We start from the raw sequence: 9,281 nt of genomic DNA on the forward strand, positions 1-9,281 counted from the left end.
GCTACGGAGAACCATCCATCACATTTCCATGGAATCTTGCGTTGTTTTTTTTCTAACTTCCCACATGCGCAGCCGTTGTTCAGCGCTGTCGATGATGTGTATGCTCGATTTCCAGCCGTTTTCGAAGTGCGATTAACATCCTCCGCCCAACGAACAGCTGAATCACCGGTCCGGGTCGTTTTTTCGTGACGTAGCACCCGTCGCAATTGTATTTTGTATTCAGCCAATTGTATTTTGTACTTGGCGGGCAGGCGACTTTCTGATTGGTGGAAAATAGAATTGACTGGACCAGTAATCTAGCCGTGTCCGCGGAGGAACGCAGGAGTCAACATTTCAACAAAATCGGGTTCAATTGAAGCCTTTTGCCCGGGCTTTTAAAGAGATTATTTAACTATTATTCAACGAGGGTGCGCTGGATTTGAAGTGATTTATAACCAACGAGGATAATCATTTTATATCCAGCCATCCCGAGTAGAATAATTGTTTTATTAAAAACTCCAGGATCAACAACTCTTCCATCTTGATTTTATCTGGCGCAAGATGGTCAGTGAAGTGTCAGTGTTTATAATTAACGACGTGCACGAGCCAAAAACTTTGCGAAAAAGATGTAGGAATAGGGGTGATTATGAGGTTAAGGAATTTCATACCAACTGAGGCCGAATTACAACTTTATAAGACAGCCATCCTCCGTCACTTAACGCACTGCCATTTAATTTGTCATTTTTGTAGGGCCTCGGATACTTGTAGACTGGAGAGAGTGCAGGAGCGGTGATTGCGTGCAGTTTTTTTAAGGACAAGATGTCTAACTACCAACAGTTGTTAAAAAAAAGCCAAGTTACCATCCTTGCTTAATGGGAGACTACAAAATATATGTATTTTAATGTATAAAGTGAAACATAGTTTGTTCTCGCAGACAATTTGTAATTTGTTCATGACTAACAGTCATTCCTATAATTTACAGCAAATGGATTTCTATCTACCTAGTTTTAGCACTGTTAAGTATGGAAAACATTCAATAAGATAATTAGGCCCTAGACTCTGGAGCAAGCTATCGAGTAAAGACAGATCGGCTGCCACTCTCGGGCATTTTAAGACAATGATACGTAAACGGGATTTAAGTAACATCATAGAAGGATGTAGTGGGTGTTACTTATGTAATTCATGACTTTATTAATTTTAATTGTAGTTATTTGTATTCTTTAGATGCATGTAACTTATTTGTATTTGCATTGTTTCTATTCAATTAGTTGGAGATTTTAGTTAGGTGTCCCCTATTAGCAGAGGATATTCTCCCCAGCTAGACTTCATTTGACACGTTAATAAAGTCATTATTATTACCAAACTTGCAGAAAGCTGGACTACAACAGGGAGCGTCATTTTTGATACTGCGTACCGGTGGCTCCCTGGGTTGAGCATCGGGCTGTCACACAGGAGGTCGCGGGTTGGAACCCCCGCCGGATCAACACTCAGGATCTTAAACCAACTGAGGAGAAAGTGCTGCCTTTGTAATTTCATCTGGAAATGGTTACATTTTCAAGACTCCTCGAATAAGGACTATAAACCGTAGGCCCCGTCTCACAACCACCTTCTATGTTTATAAGTCTCCTGTGGGATGTTGAGGAACCCACACACTATTCGAGAAGAGTAGGGGATGTAGTCCCCGGTGTTGTGGCTGTCCTGTTCTCTGCAGCAGAAGTGACCGGCTTTGCATTGATGTCTCTAAAAAAACTTACGGTGTATGAGGCCACCCAAGCAGAAACAGCAATAAGTCAAAAAGGGACTTTGCCGAGTGCTGGAACATGTAGATGTAGATTAAAAAGTAATAAGTAGTCACATTATTTTATTCGTGCAATTTGGAATAAATAAGCACTTGTAAATTTTTTCAAAGTTTACAAATTGTACTCGCCTTACAGGCTTGTGTGATTTTCTGCGTTTTCGAAAGAAATTACTCGTGCTTGCCCATTTATTCCTAGCCAACGAACGCAATACCGTATTGCGTTCGTTGGCTAACTTATTCCAAATTGCACTCTTCTCTCACAGTGACGTCATCAAACTCTAAAATCAGACCCCGAGGTGTTTTGAATTTTTATCTTTCGGAGGTTAAAGATGACCAAATAAATATTTTTTCAAGTCTCGAGTTCCATGACGTTCTTCGTTTCGAAAATACAGCATTTTGAATTTTCGAAATGTCACCTTGCGTGACACCATGATACAAAGTTATTTGGTTAGCCTGTGAGAAGGCTTTCTCTCTGAGGGTCCCCAAAAGCGTTTTCGGGATCCGGGATTTGGCTTTTTTGGAGCCCGGGATTCGGGATTCTAAAGAAATATGAGAGCGAGATTTGAGATTGCATTTATGGACGGGACGCAGGATTTAAAGTTATTACCACGGGATCCGGGAAATCGTCACTTTGAATGCTCCGAGATCCGGGATTTCTGACGGCGAGAAATTTGAAATAAACTCAACTTTCGCCTTCGGCAACGACGGAAATGACCAGAAATTTAAGCTGAGCATTCTCCACCACGCTGACACGTGACTTTTGTGATCCCTATGGCGTGCTCTTCGTTTTGAAATTTGGCCGTAATAAGATCCAGTTGCACAAAGGCCTCATGACCTTTGTTACTTGTTTTCCAAGTGTCTCGTTTATGATGTGGCGCATAGGCCAAATTTATACTCTGGTTTTAAAATTGTCGGACAGCACCGACATTGCTATCGGGCCCATGGCTCGTGTACGACGACCCGACTGACGTCACTTGGAACGTGTAATAATTAATACTAAACGGGCACAGAGGGCCAGAGGGACTGGAGCTACAGAGGAACATAGGAATAGGAAACACAGAGGAAGAAGAGGACAGGAAGGCATAGAGGGACAGAGGAACAGTGGGCACAGAGGAACACTGGAGCAACAGGCACAGAGGAACAAAGTGTCAGGATGCACAGAAAAAATACAGGAAGAGGAGGCACAGAGGAACAGAGGATCAGTAGGCACAGAGGAACACCACGCCGATCGTTTGCCTTGTAAATACCCCTTTGTGAGAAAACAGACTTGAGACAAGGGCGGACAAAGGCTTTCTCTTACTTTTCGAGTAAGTGCTCCACGCTCGATTGTACGGCATGTAACGTGTGACGCTCCATGACGGACAGCAAGATATTTTCAACAATAATGTTGAACCCCCTAAATGAAGATTTCCGAATTACCTATACCCCAGTGATATTGACGTTACGTTCCCATGTACCGGCTCTCGGCCGTTTTCTGCTCAACGTCATCAGTACTCATACGGAATACTGTATTACTTTACCCGCGGACTACAATGATACGTCCTCGGGAATCCCTGCAGGGAGAAATAAATAATATGCCCTTACCTCAAACTAGGAAGCATAAATGCTTAGGGTCTCAATAACGTGAGAGACTCATTTGGGATAGTCATACGATTTTGAGAAGGCCACTGCGAGCATAGGACCGATGAGACAGATCAAGGCTTTTGTTCTTACAGTACTCTATAAAAGGTTCATAAGCGCTTTGTTTTTGAATATTGCTTCTCTTTCTCGGAAAATTGCGGAAACTGCTTGAGGATAAGCAGCGAACATTTTTATCTCGCTCTGCTGAAATTCTCACGGGTGTAAGCTATAACACTCTCTCACTTGATGTAATTGATAATCTTTCACAGAATGCACTCGAAGCAAGAGGGCTATTTGCTAAGTTCAACCTAATGTACAAAATATTAAATGACGGTACCTCCCCGGGCCTTAGAAACTCTTGCATTACAAGGAATAGTAATTAGACTTATTACCATCTTCGCGATTACGCTTCCTATACAGAAGAAAGAGTTTCTAAAGATAGAGGCGCGATGCCTTGGAAGCAACTTCCAAATAAAGCTAAATCACGGGAATAGACATATTCATTTATTATATAGATAAAAAGGAAATACTAGAAATTTCTTCTTACGAAAAAATCACACATTTTTGCCGTGCGCAGTGAACATATCATTCACATGCGGAGATAAAGGCGTTGTCACGGTAACTAACACGATTAGTCAATAAAACGCGAGCTTCCCCCCTCATTGTAAGATACTTTTGTGCTGTAAGATAATTCTTGTCTACTACACTAACATTTTTATTGCACTATTTGACATAATCATGATTTTTTTTTATCTTGTTTCATGTTACACAATATGCGTGTTTTAGCGGTTGTGATCATTTTTTCGCCATTTCAAAAATGAGCAAAACAACTTGTTTTTAATCTGGACATTTCATTAACATCTATATAATAAACAGAACATTACATGGCCGTGCTGATATTATCTCTTACTCGGGTGAACGAGTGAGAGATACTATCACCACTCAAGGATAAAATTTGTGTCCCCGCGCGGCCATGTAATATCCTCTATAGATAGCTTTTTATAAAGTTGTTTTTACAGTTCAAAATTGTTTTATGTTAATCATGTACTTTACTTTAGTGTTTGTCTCTTTGATTTTTAGTGTGTAAAAACACACCCTTGAGAAAACCAGCTTGGAGTTATTGGGGCTAGCGCATTTACATTTTCGTTCGACAAAGGGGAACGCATCCTAATCGTGTCAGTCCCGCGTGATGTCCCTCGTACGGTGGCCCACAAGGGCAAAACACAACTCAATATTGAGCTGGATACACAACAATCTTTCGTGATGCAAAACAATTTTTCACGGTACACAACAATCTTTCACGATACAGAACAATTTTTCACAGTACACAACAATCTTTCGCAACACAAAACAATTTTTCTCGGTACACAACAGTCTTTCGCGATACAAAACAATTTTTACGGAACACAACAATCTTTCGCGATACAAAACAATTTCTCAGACAACAAAACAATCTTCTGTGATACAAAATAGTTACGTAGAACAGAACAGCGTTTCATGATGCAAAATTAAATTTCACGATGCAAAACAAAAATTTGGAAGACTGGTAACAAACACGGGCAACTTCATATCACGTGATCATACAACAACGTGCTGGTAAGTACTTCGCGTAAGATTACGTACATTGTCCCGACATAACGAGTGTTAGTATGTGTAAGACCACATATATGTAACATGTGTAAAACTGCGTATGTTGTCGTTACTATGTTTAACTATATTGTTTCAGTAAATCCACTGTAATCCCGTAACTTCCGTAATCGTTTAATTTCTGTAACCCCGTAAACATCTGCAATTATAACTTCTGGAAACCCGTAATTTCTGTTATCATGTAACTTCCGTAACCCCGTAACCTCTGTGATCCCGTAATTTCTGTAACCCCGTAACTTCTGTAATCTCGTAACTTCTGTATCCATTAGCTCCTGTAAGATTCTGTTTGTGGTGTCTTAGTGATGTTCATGTTTGCCGAAATATCTTTGCTTGTTTATCTACTAGTTTTAACTAGGCTTAACCTGAAAGCCTTTTTTCCGCCGTTTAATGGAATGGTGTAATGGAAACATCTCGTTCGTGTTTCGAAAAACGCAAAAACCCTTTGTGTTCATCGTACGAAATCGATGTCTCGAGTTTTAGGACTATTTGAGAGGAAGTACTTGATTTTTATTTTTTGCAAAGATTAGTAACTTTTTGAGAAATAAAAAATTGTGCATATTAAAGGTAGTTTAAAATTAAAATTTGAAGTTTAGAATTACGATATGGACATCCCGGCAAACAGTCCCCTACCAACCTGGGATGCTCTTGCGTGGGGGTCACTGAACGGTCTGTCAGTAATCCAGAAATAGTCTTCTTTTTTATCTCTTCTTTCAGCCTCTGAAAAAATTTCAATCAGCTCCTCCACCTTAAGGCGTTATTAGCCACCCTCCTGGTTCTGCTAGCCGTTATGATTTTGAGAAAACAGCTTATATTTTTATACTTAAGATTACCTAAGAAGGGTTACGTTGTTGCAAACGTTGGCCGTGTCGCACTTATGTTTCAACAGAATTAACTATTGGAGAGTAATTAATGTAAAGTGCTATTTTCTACCCATGTAAACCATGTGACCAGGGTGGAAATTGAACCCACTACCTACCAGTTAGATCTCTGCCGATCTAACGACTGAGCATTTTCCCAAAGTTCTCTGTCGGTTGCAATTCAATCATGGCAGGTAGAGGATTAACATAGGGGATATTCAAGGTTCATGAACGTTTATCTTCTCCCTTAAGACACCACTAATGACACGAAAAAAGCTGCCACTTAGCCGTGAAGTGTCGGAAAAGACCACTTTTTTTCGGTGAGGGTGTACAAATGCAACTGTATTTAACGGCCGAATGATAAACCATTGGAGGGTTACAGAAGTTACGGGGTTACTGAAATTACAGGATTACAAAAGTTACGGGACTACAGATGTTACGGGATTCCAGTAGATTTACTGGAACAATATAGTTAAACATAGTAACGACAACATACGCAGTTTTACACATGTTACATATATGTGGTCTTACACATACTAACACTCGTTATGTCGGGACAATGTACGTAATCTTACGCGAAGTACTTACCAGCACGTTGTTGTATGATCACGTGATATGAAGTTGCCCGTGTTTGTTACCAGTCTTCCAAATTTTTGTTTTGCATCGTGAAATTTAATTTTGCATCGTGAAACGCTGTTCTGTTCTACGTAACTATTTTGTATCACAGAAGATTGTTTTGTTGTGTGAAAATTTGTTTTGTTTTGCGAAAGATTGTTGTGTTCCGTAAACAATTGTTTTGTATCGCGAAAGATTGTTGTGTACCGAGAAAAATTGTTTTGTGTTGCGAAAGATTGTTGTGTACTGTGAAAAATTGTTCTGTATCGTGAAAGATTGTTGTGTACCGTGAAAAATTGTTTTGCATCACGAAAGATTGTTGTGTATCCAGCTCAATATTGAGTTGTGTTTTGCCCTTGTGGGCCACCGTACCCTCGGGTATCGATCGTGATGCCATACGATTTCAGCGTCTTGGACTAGCTAGCTGGCACGCGATAGTGTACGGGGGCTTGCCCAAGGGAAAACTTCCATTCCCGTTTTTCCTCCGAAGTTTAGTCCCGTTAGATGGGGTGAATACTAAGATGGGCGACTCTCCGGTGCTGTTCATTCTTAGGAATCACGCTGCTTGGCTATCCATCAAGAAAGTCTACCGATATTACATTATAACACATGTTTTCCATAATTGCTTTTAATAAAATGATTAGCAACAATACTTATAATGTGATACCATCATTACTGAACAAATACTATAAAAGGGTATAAAAAGATCATCTGCAAAATACACAGCTACTTTCAAATGTGTCATCGATGACGAAACAGGAATCGAACGCATCTAACTAATCCTTGATTATTGTTAGTTTTAATCTAAATAAAGTTTTACCTGCCTAGCTATCTACCGTTTACACAGATCTACAAATGGATACGTATCCCAAGCAATTACCGGGAATTTTGTGTTGGACATTTCCTTTCACCAGAGATGGGCTTTGAACACATCGAAATGCATGGAATGAAACACAATGGTTCCCTACCAACCTGTTTTTCTAAAGAGGCCTTTGCCGAGTCTAAAAGGTACAAAATAGCTGTTAATAGATTGATCTCAAACCTGGAAAGGAAAACTCTCTTTACTTTAGAGGAGGTCACGACCTGGCTGTTTACCTTCCCGTGCCATGATGTACCATGCTTTATCGGAGGTTTTGTCCCGCGACCTCTCTTATCAGACCCTCCATCTCTCTCATCAGACCCTCCATTCCTCCATCAGCAGCATTGGCGGATCCAGACCTGGGGGTAAGGTGGAGGCCCGCTCTCAAACATTTTGTTTTTGCCCTTTCACAGTTTTGGTGTTTGGTGGCTTTGGTCCAAAAATAAGGGGGGAGGAGGCGGCCCCGGGCCCCTCCCCTGGATCCGCCACTGATCAGACCAGTAGTATGATGCTCAACCAACTGAGCCAATCGGTGGGCGGTTAAGGAACAACGTTAAAGAGGAGCCGATGAGGCAAAGAAAAACTGGGGCAAAAAAGGAAGAGGTTTTGAGGATATGTGTCGTCTTGAATCGTGTTGAGTACCAGGATATGCTATGACAGCCGTTTCATGTTTTGCGTAGCTGCCAATCAAGAGGAAGATGATGGGTTCGAGAATGATGATCATGATATTAGTATCTCATAGGATGGCGATGGTTCTCAGTCATCATTCTGTCCATGTGGCAAATCGAATAACAAGGTGGTTCCATTACTCGTGCATGGGGATGGCATAGGACACACTCTCATCGGGAAAATAGGTTTGCCATGGTTAGAGTTCACTTACAGAAAATTGTTCATCGTATATTATCAAGGGTGTTATAACATGCCATAATCTGCCTAAACAATGGCTTTGTTTTGAATGCAGCAAGTGATTTTTCTCATTCTGTTCTTCAACAGAACTACTTAATGAATGTCTAAGATTGCGTCAAGTCTGAACATTCACGGAAACAACTGCTCGCAACATCACGTTGAAGACGTCATTTTCCAGATCGCTGCAAATGAATATTTATTGCGCTACTCATTTAAGCGGTTTCAACCGATGCTGAGCAAATGTAACAAAGACAAAGCTTTGCGGATGCAGTTCAAACGGTCGCGCCATCAGTGGAGCCAACACTTTCACTGGGGGGAACTAAGAACAAGAAACCAGACTCTCCCGACCAGATTTACGGCCTGGGGCCCGTTTCTCGAAGGTCCCGAAACTTAACGGGCCATTTTCGGGTGTCACAATTCCCTTTGTATCTCAAGAACGGAGAGGATTTGAATGGTCAAACTTGACAATCAGTTTGCTTTTTGTTACCTTGAAAACATGTTAAAAGATCGGCTTTGCAAAACAAGCGGTTGATAGTTTCACAAATGGCTTTTCGGGCCCGAAAATTATCGGGACTTCCGAGAAACGGGCCACTGATGTGAGTACGCCTGTGTTCTTCAATGGTCAAACGAACTCATCAAACGGTCCCAACTCCATCCAACATTTTCCAGAACAAAAAAAATGTTCGGAATCGATGTTGGATGAAAGTTTAAAGTGCTACTATGATAAAAAAATCACTTCCTTTTTTCCTTCAGATTTTGAAAGTGTGTTTGCTTAAAGGGGCAGTGTCACGCTATATTAGTCAAACTTCAAAACACTTAAAGACGTCTTTGCATCAATGAAGACCAAAAAATAACGCTGTATTTTTGTTACCAATAACTATTAAAGTGCACTGAAGCTATTCTTTGTTGTTTGCACCCAAGGATGGAAAGGACGGAAATGGATTGAGACTTGAAAACTGAACTGGCCAGAGACAATGTCTTCAGAAAGTCGCCAAAAATC

The sequence above is a fragment of the Montipora foliosa genome, chromosome 2, assembly GCF_036669935.1.
Source record: "Montipora foliosa isolate CH-2021 chromosome 2, ASM3666993v2, whole genome shotgun sequence".
NCBI classification, from domain to species: domain Eukaryota; kingdom Metazoa; phylum Cnidaria; class Anthozoa; order Scleractinia; family Acroporidae; genus Montipora; species Montipora foliosa.